The following is a 22,309-nucleotide window of genomic DNA, read 5'->3' on the forward strand; positions in this document are numbered from 1 at the left end:
ATTTTTTGGAAATTAAATCACAATACAGTGATGAGAGTAAGAGTCTTGATGGTTATTCCATAAAATAATAGGCTTAATGTGCAGCTTAATGTAAAGTAAGGAAAACATAGTAAAATGAAAGAAACTGAATGCAAATTTTCAAGTTATGGGCTTAAGACTTCAATTTTTAACACAAGATCATATCATTATTTCATAATCAGCAGAATGTTTCTCAGTCAGTCTTCCTGAATTGTTACATCCAGTTCAGTCATATTGTTTCCCAAACACCAATTTTGTCCTCACCAGACCCGTTAACATACCTGTAACGACGTGGGCCCGCTTGATCCCTGTGCTCTTGTGAGGTTTTGACTGTGCTCCTCTGTCTTTGTGTGTGCAGCTCTCCCAGTTGTGTCGTATCGGAGATCATTGTGCATCCATCAGTACGCCGTTAAGCAGCGGCCAGTAAGGGTATGAAATGGCTTGCACGTTTGGGGATATCGCTGATCAATGCTCATGAACGTTTAATGTCATAATCAGCCATCAAGCAGCGGCTGCACCAGCACATCAGCGCTAACAGCTCGGGGCGCAGACAGCAAGGTGCCGGGACACATGTTGGAGCGCAGATGCAAGAAGGGGAGTAACGTTCTGTGGCACTGCATCCCCGCCACGTTGACTGTGTTTGTGTAAGTCGGTCACGTGTGTGGAGAAAGCCTCGGCTCTACACACACGGTAAATGTCTTCCCTCACACACCATTAAACAAACACACACCATCGACCATTTAGGCAGTGAAATAATGTTGTGTGCTCAGACTGTGTATGATGTTATGCTAAGGTCCGAGTGAGGAATGAAAGAAAAGGGGAGACGGATAGAGAGCAAGAGAGAGGTGTGGTGTGTGGGGGGGGGGGGTATTATCTGGGGAGGGCTTTACAAAGTAAGCCAATTTATACAAGGTATCCCAGCACGAATTAGCGGCTAATGACTCTATTAGCTTTCATTTTTGCACCGAGGAGATTTGCCTGCATAAATTAGAAGCCGATCATTGGCAAAGTGTCACGGCCAAAGGACAGTTTATAAATACAACAGCCAGGCCCTGTCAGCTGGACCAAGCGCTGATATAGACGTCTCTGCAGACTTTGTCGTTGAGCGCAACAGACTTGTGCCAGTCAGGTGGCGACAGGGGACCGTGGAGGTCTCGGGGGGAGGTCTCTCACCATCGTCCCTGAAAAGGTCAACTTGACGTGGGCACAGCCCATTGACCTACCCCTCTGTCGGCTCCGCTGATAAAAATCAGATAAACTTAAGACCACTTATCGATCCGGGCTGCAGAGCCTTAGGCAAATGTTGGCCGAGCTTTCCTCATCCTCTCCCTTCTGCTTGTCCTTCTCGCATACAATTAAAAACGTGGGGAGGAACGAGGGGCTGAGGCAGAGCGCGGAGGACGCCGCTAGTAGTGGAGGAGGAAACAGAAAAAAGTACCCAGCCAGGAAAACCTCGTTTCTCTGCAGAGATGAGGGGAGGGAGGCGTTATTAAGAGGTGAGAGGAAGAAAAGTGGGAGAGGAGACAGTAAGATTAATCGCAGAAATTTGAGCAAAGACAGGGAAATTTCATTAACCATTGAGAGCACTTGTTAGAGCTAAATGGTCAGAGAGAAAGTGGGAGGTGGAGGGCCAGCTCTAAGGAGATGAAAGACAAAGATCTGCATTGTACATGCTCGGGCGACTCATAACTTCCCCAAACCAGCCTGAGGTAGCGGCAAAACATAAAGGATGAAGATGCATAAAGCTCCATTTTTCTGCTTCTGCTTATAAAAGGAAAAAAAAAGAAAGCCTGGTTTAAAGCGGTGCTGCCTCGTTTCATTGTCCCAGTTGTGCTAATGCAGATGTATGTTGATGCGGCATGTTCTGAACATCATTAACAGCTCGCCTGTGTTACTGTCACAGTGAATGAACACACTTGCTCCTTCATTCAACTTGAACCAAACAAAACAGAAAAACAAAGAAGAAGAGCATAAGAGTTTGCCACAAGTCTGCTCTAAGTTATTCTTACATATCAACATCCTTTAATAATATAAAGCATTAGGCTGAAACTGAATCCAAGAGGATGCTTGTGATGGTGCATTGTCCTTCTTTTTATCTTCTTCCTGTTCCACTTCTTGAAGAAAGTGTCTTCTAGAAACTGGCCGTAGGTTCGGGAGTTGGTTTTGAGCTCATCTTCAATCCGAAAATATCCGGCCAGCTGATTTTTAGTAACACCAGCCTATACCAGCAACCTGATGTCATCCGACTCTAAAGTGAGAGGTGAACATCTTCCACTTTTGTGTGCTCCAGGTAGGTTGAGGTTATGGAAAATGACAGAACTGAAAGACAACATAGATTTCTTGACAGTTAGTTTGTGTCTTCTTTTTTTTTTCCCCCTCAACAGATTTCTTGAGTAAGAAAATATGCACAAAAATGATGATACGGTGTAGATAGAACTACGCACATCGACTGCAGCAGAGGTTGACCCCACTAGCAGAACAAAAACCCTATACAGTCAGCTACAATGGGATGGTTTAGATTAAAGAATATTCTTGTTAGAATGGCCCAGGCAAAGTCTAAACTTGAGAACTGATGTTTGCTCCTGCTCCAATCCTGGATATTTTTTAATTAATTAATTTATTTATTTTTACAAATAAGTTGAGTCTCTATAAGTCCAAATGCTCAGAGGAGTAATTGCTGTTCATGGCGGTTCTACAAATTATTGATTCAAGGAGGCTATACATAGGCGCATGCCACAAATTTCAGATTTTTAGTTGCAAAAACGGAGGAGAGAGGAGTGAAGAAATGGAGGGGACCCGTAGCAGGAAGGACACAGTCGAGCAAAGGGCCAGGAGTCAGAGCGGGTGGGAAAACAGACTGCTGCAGGGAGACACAATTAGAGCAGGAGGAGTGAGGGAAAGGTAGGGAGGTGCAGCACATGTGGCTGGCAACACTTTCACCTCAGCAGTCACACCGCACATCCTCTGCAGTTTCACTCAGCGCCCCCATGCCAGGCTGTGTGTCTGCCGGCTGCCCTCTGCACCCGCGCCATCTCCACACACTTCCTCCCTCGGTCTCTTCTCCAGGCACACACTCGCACACACACATACTGGAGACGTTTAAGCTGTCTCACTAGTCCCTTCGCCCCTCTGAGGAGGGAGAACATTACAGCTCAGGGCAGAGAGGCACTGATAAGGTGACAGGGGTGTGACGTGAGCCGAGGGTGCGATGACCGCAGATAGCACGCACTCCACCAGAGAGTGTGTGTCCTCGTGTGCGTGTGTGTGTGTGTGTGTGTGTGTGTGTGTGTATGAGAGAGAGTTGTGGCTGTTAGGGTGTAAAGTGGGAATGATGAGGGTAACCCCGTTATCGGCTCAGTCTGTGTCAGCACCTCCATCTGGTGTCGGCTCTCCTACCACAGTCCCTCTGTGTGTGGGTGCGTGTGTGTGTGTGTGTCACGATAGTTGTCTGGTGAGCAGGAAGTGCAGTCTGGGTCATACTGGTGACACATACAGCACAGCCTTTCTCAAATGCTCTTTATGAAACAAAAAAAAAATCACATTTTAACAACAAAATTTTTTTTTTCTTTTTTCAAATATTTCATTTCTAACCTGCTGGCAATACAATGTTTTAGCCACCATCATTGTCGCTGCCTCTTCTGTTTAATTCGTTGAGTTAACTTTACCACAACTATTTTTAATTCAAGACTCCAGTATGGAATATCTGGAGAGAACAAGCGAGTCTCAGCAGCTTTAGTCCTCTACTGCCAACTACTGGAGAAACACATGAACTGCAGAAACTTGCAATAACTTGGAGAAGATTACCTTCTTCTCACACACCACTCACATCATGTGCTGTAGATACAAAAGATGCTGAATTTCTTGAAATTTGTGACTAAATCAATTTATATTTTGCATTTTATAAAAAAAATGGTTAGATTAGTTCTTAGAAAACTGAGGCTTTGCAGTTTCCTTTTGCTGTGTGTGCTGGAAATAAATGTTTCCACAGGACAGTAAAAGAGATAAATCAGTTTATATGGTGTCTTTTTTTTTCTATATGTTCTGAAACAAGTTTTCTTCCAGGATAGCCATGTATTTAGCTGCATTCATCTTCTTTTGTCAATGCTGACCAGCTTGTCAGTTCAATTCAAATCTAAAAATACTTCCACTCCCAAGGGAAAGTTCTCCAAAACTCATTATTGACGCTGAAGGCCTACAGCGTCATTCTATCCCCATGTTTCACTGTGTTAGTTTATCTCCGCGCATACAATAATTTGCATGCGGACAAAGAAGTTTATTTGGTCTTATCTGACCCAACCATCTTGTTACACATATTTCCTGTGTCACCTGCGTGGCTTTAAACCACGGGTGTACCAATTGCGGTTTTCTGACAGATCACCGATCTTCAAAAAGCCTGACCTGCCGATTCCAATTTATCTTTTGAGCTAAATATAGCCACAAAGTTGCTAAGCTGGCAGCAGTGGGGTGACTATTGTTAACCTGGTGGGCGGGTCAATCAGTTGCTAGTCCTCTCTCACAGCAACAGAGCAAAAGGTGACAGTGGCTGATTTTCAGACTTCTGTGGAGGTAGATGAGATCTGCTGATAAGGTCGGTTTCTCCAGTATCGGATGATCTACGATCACACAAAATTAAGGTAATCGGGCACCACTGCTTTAAGCTGAAGTTGTTATTACTTTCTTTTAGCACAGACTTGCACATTGCATGTTTAACAGTTGTCCAGTCAAAACCTTCTTCTACCTCAACTGTGGGGAGAAGAAGTTGCCATGGTTCTCCTGGCAGCTTCTCCAATCAGCACTCTCCTCGCCTTCCATTTTAGCTGAAGTGCTCAGTCTTATTTTGGAAGGTTTGCAGCCGTACCATACTCTTTACGTTTTGGGATGACAAACTGAGCAGTCCTCCAACAGATGTTTTAAGCTTGGGCTATTGCTTTTCCATCGCTTGTGTTCCTTTGTCTTCATGACAGTCGCTGCTAATTAATGTTGTCTAACAAACCCGAGGCAAACGCAGACCAGACGTCTACCGCTGAATTTTATTTAAGGGTATTTGAAAAAGGTTACGTACTTACGTACAAATGTACACCCTGGTTTTTTGGATTTCTACATCTTCTCAGAAATGTTTTTTGTTTTATTTTGTTTTGTATACTGTATCCCGGTGTGGCTCTTGGCCAGTTCTCCCTCAAAACATAGATTTTATCTCCAGAGACTTACTGGTAAAATAGGGGTTAAATAAAAACAAATAGAAACCATTTATCGTTTTCATGCCACTTCACATCTATTGTGTTGGTCTGTTACTTCAAATCCAACTGATATCCAACTAATGCTGGTGTGTGGTTCCAACACATCAAAACGTAAAAAGAAAAAAAAAATTCAAATTTTTTGATTTCCTCTGCAAAACACTGCAACTAACGACACTTTATCATTAAACATATACATCGTCAAGAACAAGGTACACGAAAAAGATCTGTAACATATGGGTAGATTTCCTCTAATAAAATGATTGCAAATGATAAATATGGACAAATATGGATATAACTCATTGTGAAAAAAAAAAAAAACATCAGTTTGATTGCAAGGGGAGATCTCTGCAGAGCCATTATCATTCAAGTGCATCTTCACACCGAAGGACACGGCAGAGCTGTGGAACTATTTGTGGCTTGGAGTGTGTGTCAGTGTGTGAGTAAAACAGAGATATAGTACAGCGTTTTTAACTGGAAGACTCGGAGAACAGGTGCACAGCTGTCTGCGTGGTGTCATATAAACAGAGCAGATAAGGCGGCGTTGTCTATGTAGGTGTGTATTTGTGTGCGTTTTTGTGGATGAGAGCAAAGTAAGTCAATTTTATCAAAAGCTGCAGCAGGCAGTAAAAGATGCAAATAGGCTCAATAAAATATCTGTTGGTTTTTTTTTAAATCTAATAGTGATGATGCAGTGTCTCTCCTCTCAATAAACCACAGCAGTAAATGGGTGGTGGATTTATACATAACCATATTCTGACCAGAAGGTTAAGTGTTCCTAATAGTTATAAATGAGAAGAGGGACATTACTTTTGTTTATTGGCATGCTTCTCCTTAGGTCCTCCCTCCGCCTTCACTGATTCCAGTAATATAACACTCACCGCGCTGTACAATGAGATTAGGCTGTGACACGGGCTCAGCACCATTCACCGACAAGTCCGCGCCGTGAACTCTTCACCCGGGCACGACAGTGACGGCACCGCGTCGAGACGCCGCGCGGAGGCGGGGTTTATCCACAAACAGGAAGGAGCTAACTCAGTGCAGCTGTGCGCGTTCTCCGAAGCCACAGGAGCGCGCGTCTGCCTCGGAAAGCATTACACGTTCAAGGCTGCCATCTACCGACGGAAACACGCAACGACGCCTCGAAAACTGGAACTGTGCTGCATCACTGAACAGAACCAGCTTTATACCCTATATAATGTTTACATATTTTTTATGTTGCTATAGGAGTTACAGTAATATTCAAAGAAACAGCAAAACAGTACTGTATATTTAAAGCACTGACTAGAAACTGCTTTAAACTTAAATACTCTAATGTTTAGATTTTTTTTTGTCCTGTAAGCAATTACAGTAATATTAAAAAAAATAATTATTATTATTATTTTGGGTTTAGCAAAACGGTACATTTAAAGCACTAAAAATTTTGTTAAATTGTCCCAGAATATTGTTGCATTGCATCAAAAGAACAAAAGGAGCAGACACAGAATGGACACAGAAGTCTTTTTATTGAACTGTCTTTACAAAGTTTAACTCATTCAAGATTTCAATTTGGAAATATATCAAAGCCCAACTCTAGTTGGAAATCGGACTAAATAATACAAACCTGAGCCCAGTATTATTTAAACTTAACCAAACTAAGTTTAATGTTTATAAAACCCTTTTTTCTTTTTTTTTTCTTTTTTTTTACTATCTTGAAGGCACAAAAGTCTGTATTTTGGGTGCACTCTATCAATATGACCCCTTTGGAGCTTAATCAAACATGAAAATCACAACACATAGACTTGGGAAACTACAATTTAATCATTCTAAACTGTTGTAGTGTGAAATCCTTATTCTTTCAAAAAAAACAAAGTGCTCATCTGAGCTGCCGCTGTTGTTGCTTTGATTAGTTTGAACATATTTTTCACAGGGAAGAACTGCAATTTTATTTATTTTATTTTTTACACATCTGTGACGGCACAGTGCTTCCCTGGGTGGCCTCAGCTACATCTGACATTCAATTATTAATTAGTTCTTTGTATCTCTTGTTCGTAGAGAAGTAAACAAAAATGTCCCCACGTGAGATGAGAAGTTTTGTTGTCATCTCACTGACAACAAAACTTTGACGAAAGACGAATAAATAAATAAATAAATAAATAAATAACTAAATAAATAAATGCATTGTTCAGTAATGATGTATTTATGCAGTAAAGTTGGTCTGGATGGTAGCATAGAGTGTGGTCGGTGTGAACTTAAAGAGTCAACAATGCAGTCTGAATAACGACTGATCAACTGTACCTTGCATTAAAAACAAAAATCGAAGTACTGTGAAATCCTGGAAGGGGACCTGTTACTTCAGAGTGTCACAGAACAACCCAAATGATACGGCTAGGGCTACAAATGAATGGCTTAGATCATAACTTATCCATGTGTTGATCTAGTCTATTTGCAACCTAAGTGCATTCATGAATCCAACGCAGGAGAATTGCTGTTCACGCACACATTACGTCCAGTCGCACTGAACTTGAAAAATTGCAGCCTATAGGAAAGCAAAGTTTGCAGAGACAAAGAAAATCCCAAAAGCCTTCCACATCGCATAAAACCATGACCAAATCCAGTAACGTTTGTAGCTATGTGCAAAATGTGAAAAATTTAAGGGGTCTCAATACTTTAGCAAAGCACTCTTTGGCTTTGTGCTTCTGAAAATGTACACTTGGATTTTATTATTGCTATTATTATTATTATTTTTATCTGAATATTGCTGCCCACATTCGGGTCAGTTTTTCTACAAACTGCCAGGCTTCAATATTATGTCAGAAAATAACACCTTATTTTTCCTTATAGTTTTTTATGAACCGTAGAACCAGCTAATCATCAGCTATTTTGCAGAAGAAAAACATAACGGAAACAAGGATGTTTCACTGTTTGGTTCTCAGAGCAGGAACTGTGTTGCTCTCACACGGCAGTTTACATGAAGAGTAAACATCCGTGTCAACGCCCTGGAAACAGAAGTGTGATTCATTTCCACAGCGCATTTCTCATGGGTGGGAATATAAAACGTTTAACAGAGTCATTTTATATGAACCTCATTCAGGAGCTTCCTTTTAAAATGAGTTGTCATTAATTTCAATGGGAATTTACAACGTTTTCTTCTCTTAAATCACAATGAAGGTAGGGACATTTCATAACTACCTGCTTGTTTTCTTCCCTTTTCCGCATCTTTATCAGTTTTGTTTCTGTAATCTAAATTGTTGTGGGAGTAATACTAAAATAAAAGTTTACTGGCAATTACTGAAAATCCATTAACCCAATTAAAGGGGTGGGGATATTTGTAAATGGTAAATTGTTGTCAGACGTTAGATGAAAATAGCAGGGGAAGTTCTGTTAGATTTAAAACGAGAAACAAAGAAAAAGAGAATAAAAGAGGTGACAAAGACCTAACAAAAGCTCGCATGGGCTAACCTGTAGGCGCTATTCTGCATTTTGACCTCTAGGTGGCAGTAGAAGACAAAGAGTGGCTGCAGCACTCAGCCATCTGGCAAATTGGTGTCTGTTACAAAGTGACTGTTACTTTGGGTTTCTAACACACTAACCGGGTGCTGACATTTGGGAAAGTTTCACTTTCAGTGAACATGTCATGTTGTAACAGTATGTTTGGACAGCCCGAATACGATGCTGATTATGAATCCCAAATAATCATTTACATGAAAAAACCCGCATTTAGTTATTCAATAGTAAAACTAAGATTTTTATTTATTTATTTTTTTTTTTTTTCTGAGGTGTGCAGGGCTATTAAGAATCAGGTATGTAAATTTAACCCTCTGGCTTATCATTAAATTACATGGGCTCGTCTGTATATCAATTCATATCTGTCTCCCTCTGCCGCCTCAAATTGATTTCCATCTAATTCCATTACAAGCAGCTAAACCTGCATCCGTGATCATCTGCACATAAAACTATAATTGACAATCTTCTCGACTGTCGTCAAATTAGTGCAGATTAAATGCAACGTGCAGGCGCGTATCAGGCAGACCATAATTATGAACTGTTTACAGCGCCGAGAGGAGAGAGAGGAGGGGTGAAGGAGGTGGGGAAGCACGAGGGGGACGGAGGAACGGGGGCTTCGTGGGGGGAGCACATTGGTTAATGGTGTTGTTTATTGTGTTGCAGGAGCCCCGCGTTTCCGGTGCATCAATCCTCGTGTCAGTGCCTGGGCCCCGGTGTCGCCCAGGAGTGATGGCCGTGCGGTGATTATAACGGAATAAAAGGGACGTAATGAAGTGCTTTCCGCCCCGTTATTCTCATATATGCCCGACTGCTGTCAGCCTTGACGCTCCACTCCTCCCCCCACTCGTCTCTCCAGCTCCTTCTCTAGAGCTGTGTTCTCCCTTTTTTTTTTGTTTCGTCTTCATTAGGTTAACATAAAAATAGTCTTATTTTTTTAAACTGAAAACAATCCCCCCCACCCACCAAAAAAAACAAAAAAAACAAAAACAAAAACAGCCAAGTCAGTACTGCCTCTCCTGCCTCTGTAATGCATTAATATGTGTGGTATTCGCCATTTTTCAACATTTGATTCGTGGCTGTGATATGTGTAAGCTAAAGAGGGTGAGAGAGAGAGACTAATGGAACAGGTTGGTCGTGATTAATTTTAGAAATAGAGAGTAGATTGTAGTAATTAAACAAAACAAGGTAAAGCAAACGACTGGGATGCCATCTGGGCCCCGCAGGCTGAGAGCGCATGCATTTACCCACTGCCAAGCCCACCATTTATTTACCCTTATAAAGATGCTAGGGGACCGGCTGAGGCTCACCGCCTTGTTTGTGTATGGATCTGTGTGCCTTAGAGTTTATGCCACAGAGAGAGAGAAAAAAAACATCACAACAAATGTCATTGGATGGTTCCTGAAAAGGTTGGTCAGGTGGTTATTCAGTAAATGCGTAAACACTAATTACCCGCTGTCACACAACTGTGTCCCTCTCTTTAGTTTCAACAAGATAGGAAAATAACGCTCCGGCATCACTTTGCTGCACATTTGACATGGTAGCATGCTGTCACACTGCATATCGCCCATCATGGATGCTGCACATCAAAATTAATGCAACGGTGACTTGGATACTGGAGCATTGAACCAATTTTATCATTTGGTAATCTCACATTACGCTACTCAATCTGTAAAAGTTAACTCAGTTCGGCATGCAGGTTGCTTGAAACTGAAAGTGTTACTGACAGTCTGACCTACATTCTGATTATTTTAGCTAATGTGTAAGTGATCACCACCAGAGGGGGTTAATGGAGCATTGACATTTCTTTCTCAGATGGTCAGTTGATCCTTAAATATTTATATATAGGAAGTAAACACTGAATTCCACACCTTGGGTGCCTGTACACATGCGCTATTCAGAAGAGTAGCACCTCAAAAGTAAGAGACATAGTTCAAACGCTTATGTTGAATGGATGTTCAACCTAAACCTTTTCTCTCTTCCCACAGTTAGATCCATGTAAGACCTTGTTCATACGCCAGCACATATTGCAGATAGAAAACAGTGTGACTATAGCGTGAGAACTCCCATCATTTTGGTCTATAATTGCGTCGATTAACAGCATGTGTCTGTGATTTAATGACAATAAAAATCTGATAAATTGCATGTGCTTTGATGCATAAATGGGGATAATCTTGTAATTGTTTTTTTGTTTTTTGTTTTTCACGTAGTATTGAGCACATTTGCGTGTTGTGATCCCAATAAAAAGAAAATTGGTCAAAGTCAGAACTGGTGGTGGGCCCAGACCTCAAAAGAAAGTCAGTATTGGCCGAGCACTTCTGAGGAAAATCTTGGTGTACCACGTATTTGTATTTGCGTTTGCATTGGTAGAGCCATCCGTTCCGTGTCACCCCTGCTGATGATCTTTTCCACTTTGCTGGATAAACACCACACCAGGCGATGGAGAGCGAATGTTCAGAGTTGCAGAACAGAGACACTGATGGGACCAGATTAATTAACACACACACACGCACGTACACAGAAACAAAATACACACACACACACACGTATATAGAAGTTTAGATGTTTTCCTTCAGCTTCACACCAGTGGACATCTCCCCACGCTGTTCAGGCTCGGTGTTATTTTTGAAGTCAGTCAACCATCATCTTAATCTGGTCTCTTCATTTCGCCCGGTGCTTCGGAGAGGAAAGCTGTGTGGGAGCTGGGTGCGCATATGAAATTGCTTACATTATATGCTGCAATGTTTTTCCAATGGGCTGGAACATATTAAGCTGAAAATGAATAGCGGGTCTTCTCGACACCATGTTGCGCGGTGCCTAAGCCTTCACTTCCCCTTCTCCGGGTGCTCCATCATGACGACAGCTGTCACTTTTATTGCCTGTGTATGTCTCTGCCTGTGTGCATATACTGTGTTTGGCCCATATGCTTGAGAGTATCTGTATTTATGCGACTGTGCTCGCCCGCTATCGCACAGCCGTGTGCGGCGGCCCTCTGTAAAAGGTCATGTGTTGAGACAAAAGATCACATCTGTCTGACTCCTGCTGGAAGGGAAGTCATGCACATCTATTTGTTTTAGTAGGCTCATACAAATCAGCAAGATGTATAAATGATGCTCACACAGCTGATTTCCATAAATATGACATCTTTTATATAGCCCAGAAGGTGAACTTTGTGTGCAAGTGAGCGTGTGCATGTGTTCACATATGCATATTTATGCTTGTGCATGCTTGTATGGAAAAGTGCATGCGTATGTGTGTGTGCGCGTGTGCGTGCGTGCGTGCGTGTGTGTGTGTGTGTGTGTGTCAGACGGTGGCTCATTGGTATGCTGAGCGTCTCCGGTTCCCCTGTGGTGCTGGGTGGGATAGGAAGCATCTGTCACCTCTGCAGAGATCCAGCATGCTGCCGACTTAACCCTTAAAGTGCTGCATCACCTGAGGGCTGCTAACAGAGAGAGAGAGAGGTGGAGGGGAAAGCATAAGAGAGAGAGAGAGCTTCCCATTGGTGGACTCAGCTAGAGTGGGAGGGTCTCCTGTCCAGAGTTTTGGCTCAATTGATAAATTAAAGGGGCGGAACAGATGAAGGCGGTCATGGCCCATCCCAAATGGAGGTGGAGCCACGTTGCTGCAGCAACCTAACACCTTGACAAGCGATTGAACAATCAAGAATATTGCTGACAAATTGCTCTCTCACTTTCTCCCCCCCATCTCTCCCTCATCCTCTCTTTTTGCCTTTACTCGACTTTTTTTTCCGGCACACAACTGTAGGTTTTTCTTATGTTAAGATCTATAAAAAAAATATAAAATAAAGCTGTGAAATGAAAAATCATTTAAAATTATGCTTTTCATAGTTTGAAGACCTGCTGTGCAGAACGGAGACTGGAAATCGTAATATGGATGAAACCCATGGCGCAGAAGATGCGACTGTCCAATGTAAATCAAAATATGATATAATGTGCCACACATTACTGTAGCTAAAAAAAATACTAATCCATGAAACTTTCTTGTTATAAGATTTTCGTTCGATCAGGTCCCAAAACTGCTTCATTTGATGAGGAAGAGCAGCCATCCAACTCCTCACTCTGTCTCTGAGGTTGAACTCAGTCACTCTACTATTGAAGCATGTTTAAGCCTTAAGATATTAAGTAAGCCACAGAGCCAAAGAGTCACTTACGGCTCCGGAAACGCATTACTTTTCTGGCTCTGATCTAACATGATGAAAACTATGACCCTACCTCAATATGGCCAAAGCTAAAAGTGCAACAGGTTAAGTTTCCATCCACTGTTAAAGTAAAACGGTGAGGGTAAAAATGAGATTGGTCCAAGGGACCAGTTAGTTACAGTTTCTGTCCCAGGGCATAATAATAATTATTATTATTATTATAAATGCGTTTAGTATTATCTCTTCATTACAGAGGCAATGACATGGAGCAGGACCAGCTCAGGTTACATCAGCGTTAATTTACATGTAGTTAGTTGTTTACTATAGAAGATAACAGTTCTTCCCTCTTAGCATGGACAATATTGAACCACGTAATCTTGGCTGTTATTGCTCCTGGTTGCATGCAGCAGACTTATTGGAAGTAGCTTTTGCAAACTTTCCAGCTTAAAATAGTTTACTGTCAAACTGAACATAATTAAAAAAGTAAACTGCAAAACTTTGTTTATGTTCACAAAAATATGCGGGGACATCGATGAGCTATAGTCAAACCAGGGCAGGTGAGAATGACTGCTTTAAACTGTTTATTTTTAAAGTTGGTCTTTGGATTTTGTGCCATTCAGCGTCTGGATAATGTTAATAGAATAAAAGAAAAATGAAGTATGCATTTTTAATTCCTACAAGTGCGTGTGTGTGAAAGAGAGAGAGTGATTCTGTCCTCTGGGTGTCATTGAACTCTAATATAAATCAGCTGGGTGTGTGAGCGTCGAGCTGCAGTAAATTAGCTGGATTTTAATTGTGTCTGTAATAGATGACTATAATTAGTCAAGGCTCTTCTTCAACCTTTACTGCCCTGATATAATCATCTTCCATCCAAACTATACATCCTTTTTGCATCTCCATCTCTCCATTCTTCATCCCCCCCGTACCCTGAAGGGACAGAAGAGATCTTCTCCCCCTCCTCAAAGGATCCCCCAACCCAAGAAAGTCCCTCTCATCTATCTCAGGAAATCCTGAAACCACACAAGGAGTTGAGTCATCTTCAGGGTCGTTCACCCTGTACAGGAGCTTATAAGTACGTTTTAAAATTAGGAATTTCTTCTTCACATCAGGTCACTTTAACACAGGCCATCCTGCTAACTTTCTTAACATTATATTGAGATAAGAGTCCATTCTCTGAACTTAAAGTTAAGCTATGACTAGGAAAGTGCTATTTAGATCAATTCTATTGTGTGACTTAAATAGAGGATAGTGTAAGAGAGGACCAAGGACTCTAGACAATATAGAGATGATATGTGAAAAGGAATGGTCAAATAACCATCTGTTGGCTCCAACCTTGAGGGATGTTATAAGAAACTAAATGCTGTCCCATTCACAAAAAGGCAGTTTCACAATATAATTGCATTAAAAGTGTTAAATATCGAGTCACAGAGAGTTTGCAATAGTTAGTTATTTTAACTAACTACTCTGTTAGTGCACTAAATAATGAATTTCCATTAAAACATGCCTCTCATCATCTTTACCAGATTCCTCTAGCCCCTCTAGACTCAGGGGCTAGAGGTTTGTCCTGTAACTGTTTGGTGTTTCCAGTTCAATCTCCCACTCTGTCTGTCTCTGTCATGTTGCGAGACACTTCACTCTCCTTGTCTGTTGGTGGTGGTCAGAGGGCCAGTGGAGCCAATCGAACGACAGCCTCTCTTCTCTCTGTCTGCCTCAGGACAGCAATGGCTACGGTGTAGCTTACCACCATGCGGCTGCTAATGTGTGAATGAATGGGTGAATGACTAATTGTAGTGTAAAGCACTTTGGAGTCCTTGGATTTGATAAAGTGCTATACAAATGCACACCATTTACCATTTCCCTTTCATTCGCAAGGAACTAGGCTTCTGGAAAGTACTTTAATACAGTTAATAAATGAGAATGTGAATGAAAATATGATTTTACTCTGTATATGATATCAGCGCACCCCTGAACGTCAGCAATTTATTTGAGAAAAGTACTGGTCGTGCAGAGTTGGACCTGTAAGTACAAGGAAGACTATCTGAGAATTCAAAGTCTTCCTCTGATAACTCTGTAAAGTACCTAATCTCTAACAAGTGTGAGTGACAGAGGGGTGGGAGAAATGGGATCTGACGTTCCTGATGGCCTTCACCCGATAAGGCAAGACAAAACTGAAAAATGTTGCTGCAGAGAGATCCATGCACTGATTAGGCCCGTGTTCGATTCCTCCGACCGCCGATTCATCAGTGTCCACCAGCACCTGTTTAGCGGGTTCTCCGGTGTCAGCGTGGTCACATTGCTGTCGGGACCTCGCCAATCTCTGTCGCACAGTATCAACGTCCGAGGGAGCGGGAGTTCACCCTTGCCCCTTTCAAGACGCAAACACACAAGTGCAACAGAGGCCTGCAACCCAATCACAGCAGCAAATCTGATAAAGTGCGTGTCCTAACCCTTCCTGATACATACAGACCACACATAAGTTCAAATGAAACTAAACACACACCAATAACCCCACGCTAGTTCATTCTGAGATATGACCCCCCCCTCCATGGAGTTCCTTGGTCACCAATCAGGACCACTTTGTCAAGGCACAGGTAACCGTGACGACTCTAATCCCTGGGCAATCGGCTGGTCATTCATCACCGCCTTGGGAGGAGAGCAAGAGGAGGGGTAGAGCAAGAGAAGCAGAGAAAGGAGTGGGGCAGGGGGGCGGTTTGACACAGACAGGGGCAGCGGTGCAGACAAATGGCCACCAAAATTCCGTATTAATCAGCAACTGATTTGCTGCCCCTTTAAAGCCAATACCACTTAAAGACTTGAGAGATAGAGGATAGGGAGGAGGGTGCAGAATGGAAGGATGGTAGAAGGTTGGCTCCAAAGACCAGACAAAACAAGGACACAAAAAAAAAAAACAAATAAAGGAGAGAACAAAAAGGGGAACAAAAAAAAAACAGGAAAGTACAATACCAGAGTCTACTGTTGCATTAGGAGTTCAAGTTGTGACATAGTAAAACGCTGTGTAAGATGCTCTCTGCACACATACAGAAACACACACTAGTACCACCCCCCCCTGTTGATTTGTCACTGGAGTTGATCAATAGCTGTGATGGAAACAGAATCAGCTCAGATGGATTAAACGTCCCAGTGGCTCTGACGTTATTTTCCCATTAAGAGAAGGCTAATCATTACCTCGCGCACACACAAAAACAAACACGCGCACACACCAACTGCATGCATTCATACACACACCCAAGTACAGAGCAGTGCACACATCCCTGCTGCGCAACGCACTTTCATATCAGCCCAAGCGCCCTTATCAGCATGAGCATGACTTTACGGACATGACGGACCTAACAACACACAGACGCACAGATGCACACTACACACCCCCCATTAAGGAAAGGCACGACCAAAGTGCTAACAGTGTGACTGTATCGATCCGAGGCGGCTTCCCTCAACAACAACACGGCGTGCTCTGAAAGAAAACACCACACTTATCACTTTAATTGACAAGAAAGTAGCGCTTTACATGTTGTTCACTTTTCATCAGTTTGCTTTGGAAATCCTGTAAAAATCAAACACACGGTGATCGATGTGAATAAGTGCCAATGCAGTCGTGTCATTTGTTCAATTTACTGAAAAAGAAAACATAAAAATCTGCTTCATAGACAATATTTTCATAAAACAATGTCTGATGTTGTTTAAAGGACCGGATCTAAAGACGGTTTACTGACATTGAAAAAACAAACAAACAATAATGACGATTTTATTAGAATGATACAAAAATGGCAGAGATTTGTGGAAAGCATTCCATAAAGACGACCGTTATAAAAAGCTCCAGTACAGGGATGGAACCTAATTTAACCCAACTTAAAAAATGAGCTTAACCAGATGCTTCCTGTGAGGCAAAAGGGCAAAAAATATCACTGGTGCCTCACTTATCAGCATCGCTAACTATGTCTGATTGGACGCTTTTGTTATTTATACAGAGGCCCTCCAACTTCTCCCAGTTCCGTATTTACGGATTCACATATTTGCTGAATTTTTTTTTTTTTTTTGGAATGTAATTCTGCAGATTTTTCTCCAGAGCGTATCTTGAATATTTCAAAGACAATTCAGATTGGTAGGCTGAAATACTTCAGCGCAACGCTACCTGACACACCACTGACTGGCAATTGGAAAAGCAGCCAATCCAGGAGCGCCATTTATTTCCCTTGGTGCTTACTGGTTGTACACTCAAGAGCGGAGGTAAGAAAGACTTATGTTAGCTTCTGCGGTAGTGCTAAGACGGTTTCCGCTGTGCATTTAAGGTGTATTTTGTGTCTGAACTGTTTGAACAGGGAGATAAACATGATTTTAGAGGAGATGTCGAATATTCATAGCCTTCAATTATTGTGGTCCGTAACCCTGCAAATACCACAAATTTACAGTTTCTTTTTTAATTAATCAGTGTCTAGGAACTTTTCATCAGTAATTCATAACTTCCTGTTAGGAATTACTAATGAATTATTCCTGTGGTATAAATAAAATATGACACAAAGGGTCATTTCAATGGCCCACAGTTTTAAATTTGTAAATAGAAGAGAACATGCCACTTAAAGTAAGGTAAAATGTGTGTTGACCTCCATAAGTCAAAGGATAGCTGCGAGACTTAATTGCCAAAAGTAGTTACTCACCAATTCGTATCATCAAAGTAAGTCGTTTCAGTCACTTTCAATGCTACATGCACACTTCTGCTATAAATATTTGTGAAAGAATGGGTCACTTTGAGGAACTCAGTGAAACTGTAGTCATAAAATTTCTTCCAACTGGGTTTATGTTGTGAAACTGTTTGTCAAGGATTTAGACTTAGTCTCTTAATTCCACTGAAAGGAACTCTCAATGCTTCAGCATACCAAGATTTATTAATTAATTAATTAATTAATTAATTTTTGACAACTTCACGCATCCAACTGTTTGCCAACTAAAGGGGAAGCTTCTCTTAATTTGAGAACATTTGGTTCTGCTGGAGTGGAATCTACATCTTGATGAGTCAGGGAATTTTCTTTTAGCTGCAAAAGGCAAACAAATGCACTGTCGAGCGAGTGATCGTAATGTTATGTCCGATCGGTGCAAAAGAACTGTCAGAGTCGCAGCAATGAAAGCGTAAAAATGAGTCCTGCATGCCCCACCGTGTGAGAACTACTGTACAATAACTGCGTGACAGCGCAGCACAACCAAGCAGGGACTCTTTGCATTTAAATAGCTTGTTCAACGTAATGAGAACACAGTTTCATTACAGGTACAAAACCCCAATAAAATTCTTATTTTAAATGGAGCTCCATACTTAAAAAAAAAATAAAAATACACAGCAGTGAAATCATTACAGCATTACAGTCATCAGAGCACTTGACCTACTAGAACTTTTTTTTCCGGTACATCAACGATCCATGGTGCCGTAGGAAAAGTAAGAGCAGGTTCTGTAGGCAAAATTCTCTTTATTTATTTTAATCGGATAGTATATTGAGTAGAAATGCAGGCTTTTGTTTATTATCCTAGGACACCATTCCTGTACCAATTAACCATAAACCTTAGCGACAGAAGGCTGTTTAGCAATGTGGTAAGCGCAAGACAGTAAATACTGTGCGTGACCAAGGACGCCGAGGTGAAATGATACATTATACGACATGTGATGCAGGAAACGGCACAAGCCAGAAGAGCAGAGAGAAGGAGAAGGAGAGTGATAGCTCTGTAGGGAGGAAGCGAGAGACCATCTGCTGTTGGCTACCTGCTGTTCCCCCCTGCCCCTCTCTCTTTCTGCACCTACTTTCCTTTTCTTTCTTTTTTTTTCCCCCCTCCCCATTTCTCCTGCAGTGTATAAAGATACTCAGTCAGTTAGAAGCAGAGACCCTGTGCATGCACACTTGGGACTCAACACACACGCACATGCACACACACACACACACACACACACACACACACACACACACACACAATATAGGGCAAGGAAGCAAGACATTTCCAGATAATTTGCGACTTTGAATTTCATATATATTTTTTCCGTCAACCGGCATTGTTCCACTTCTTCTGTTATCCCTCAATATGCTTGCCGCTTTTCATCCGCGTCTCTTTGTCACTAAACGCGCCGACGTGCGGCATACACAAAGACGCAACAGACACACAAAACACGTACACACCTACTGTGAGAGGGCCTCTCTAATGGATTCTGAAGATTCCAATTTCCCCTCTGCCACCAAAGACAGAAAACCCTCTGAGCTCAATTACCCCTGTCTTACACTCACCAGACGAGACCAGACGTGAACACACACACACACTCACACACACACAAGCACATGCAACTTGGACGTATCGTAGGTTGTAATCATGCACGTACACACACACACACATACACACACACACACACACACAACGGTTCTTGCACACCTTAAACCACTGTGACATGTCGAGAATCACACAATCAGCGGCACGCAGTCAGACTGAGAGGAGTATTAGTCTAAGGTAGATTTCACGTGATAGAAGCTAACCGGGGGAGGGAGGGAGAGAACAATTGACGTGGAGGTCAGGAGGATGCAAAAAAAGGAGGAGAAGAAGAAGAAGAAGAGAAGGTGGAACAAAAGAAGGTAAGATGGGAGGACAGGACAAGGTGGAGAAATATGAGAGCAAAGCTGGAGTGCTGAAAGAAGATGTGAAGGAGATAGGAGGGCAGAGCAGCACGAAGGCGCGAGCCTTTGGGCTTTTACACAATCCACTCTTCCAGAAACCTTATTAAATTCTACAATTAGCTGTGCGTCTCAGGCTATAAATAGGCTCACTTTTTCCATTCCGCCGTGTCAGTCAGGGAGCCGGGCTTCGACTGCAGGGGGAAACAAAACAATTTAAATTATAGCGAGGCTCCCTCTTTGTCTGGCCACCCTTTTAACGGGATAATTACTAGTCTATTCATTCGCGCTCGGCCAGGGCGATATATCACCTCAGCGCGCCGCGGCCCAGCTCTCTGTGATAAACGTCTCCTACCGGGGAGGAGGGGGGGAAGGGGCGGCTGCTGAGGGTTAACGTGTGCCCGTTGATATCAGTTTACTGTCTGCTGCTGGCGTACACCAAAAGCCCTGTCTGCGTTATTAAATAGCCTCCTGCCAGATTCCGGAGAGCACGAGAGGCAACGCAAACTTGGGTTGCCAGAGTGGCACCGACTCTTCCCCCCGGGGCCCCTTGCTACGAAGAAACGAACGAGGAGAAGGAGAGACAGGGAGGTTGAGGGGATGAAAGGGAGCGATAGGAAGCGAAAGACATCTATTATTCAGCACGGCCCCGATGCCTGCATACGCACGCCATTAAAAATAGGAAATCCATAGCGGAGACAAATGGCTTCTAAATGAAGCGCTACAGGAGGAGAGCGGAGATAGGGACCCCTGTCACATGCGCTTTAATTGTCTCCCGGGGCGATAAGGGGATTTATCAAATTCATCGTGGCAGTGTAAGGGCTTTTAGGAACTACGACGATGAGTGGCTGGAGAAACAACGCAGCACGTGTTTGTTCGTTCAAACAAACGCCGGCGCACGATGGGAGCGGAGGGCTGTTAGACAAGCACAAATATTCCAAATCTGGGCCAAATTAGTCTTGACAGAATAAAACTCAATGCATGTAATGGGTTGTAAACAAAAGATGATTATGCAGTTTAAGGGCATGTTTATGATTAAAATTAGAGATGCATCGATGAAGATGTTGTGTCTCTAGGTTTTATTGACTTTTGCTGATACCAATTCCCAATTCTGGCCAGTTTTTTTTTTAAAAACCCGATGAGGTTAAAATCAAATCAGAATAAACCAAAGTCTACAAGCGCAAGTAGTAGGATTTTTTCTCCAACTCAGAAATGTATGTTCTGTGTAAAATCTGTATTTTAACAAGTTAAGTTTAACAAGTGCATTTAACCTTAGGAGGCTGCCAGTTTTCGTGGTGCAGAGAATAAGACTTCAAGTCCCTGATTTGAAGGCTTGTGTCTTCTGCAGCTAATTCAAGTAAAGACAAAAGTTGGTGATGTTTGTTAATTAAATTGCTGAAGTTTTGCCTGAAGTTCATGAAAGCAAACTTTAAATTTTCTATTTCGTGCATCCATGTTCTTGACGGGAAATGGCATCTACCATCCAATCAAGTGGTATATATTCCTTTTCATTAAAAATGTTGCACTTCATCATTATTTTTATTACCACTCAAAAGAAGCTTGTAAATACTTTATAATTTCAATTCTGACTCTATTCAGTTTCGTTATATAGCACCAATTTGCAACAAGTGTCATCTCAAGAAAAGAAACAAACAGATCCAGTCTATATACACAGATCTAAAGTCAATTATTTTCCCTTATATAAACTCTTTTGAAATCAGTTGCCTATGGTCAAATTCAATCCAAGTTATAAAATGTTTTTCTTTCTGAGGAAGCCCAGTCAATACCCCGACTTTAAGCAACATCTCTTTGTGAACACGTATTTTGGAACAGACCACATTTGACTGCATTAAGTCATTAATTTCACAGTGATTGCTCATACTGAGAATGCATGTGATGATGGTGGAAAGGAAATCTCAATTTATCAGGAAGAAAAAGTGGGAGAACCTGGTGTTTGCTTTCTACCTACATAAGCTATATCTGTTTAGTAATCTAGGAGAGAAACACATCTGAACAGTAAATGTCTGAACAAGTTATGGGATGAAATACACTGACTTTATATGGGTTTTACCACAAACAAACAAAAATGTCATAAATAAAAAATAAATAAATAAATTCACTGAGTGTCCTGTTGCTGATGTGAACTGTCAAGGAAACGGATGGAGATATAAGAAAAACAGGTAAGAAAAGTTCCAAAAATTAAAGCCAGGGGGGAAAACAGGAAAAACCGTCAGCAGTCCATTTACAAGAGCAAACAAAAAAGGTAGGCACACAAACAAGTCCTGAGTTTCCATGACTTGACAGTAACAGGAGGTGGAAAGAAGATTCCTACTGTCACCATAGGAACAAAATAAACTGTTAAAGACATCCACAAAGAAACAAAGTGCCAAGCTAATGCATGAAGGAGGAAGACGGTGTTTTACACCTGGAATGTCTCATTTTTTAAAGGAAGCGTGAAGAGTAGCATAAAAACTTAGACTGATTTGTTCACCAAATTATATTACATGCTATGGCTGCAATGGCTACTGCACAGAAGACACACAGGTATTAAAGAAGTGAAAAACTGAAAAAACGCAGCTGAAAAGATCATTAATTGATTAACTTAATGTTATTTGGAAAACCAATTTATTTGAGGAAGCTCATGATAGCTTGGGCGAGTTAAAAAGAGACGCCGTCTCCAAACCTTTATTAGCTCTTTATGTTTTGCTCATAATTTCGGGTTGTTAGTTGTCGACGTTAATGTAGTTCAGTTTCAAGAC

Source organism: Poecilia formosa, unplaced genomic scaffold, assembly GCF_000485575.1.
Source record: "Poecilia formosa unplaced genomic scaffold, Poecilia_formosa-5.1.2 Scaffold139, whole genome shotgun sequence".
Lineage (NCBI taxonomy): Eukaryota > Metazoa > Chordata > Actinopteri > Cyprinodontiformes > Poeciliidae > Poecilia > Poecilia formosa.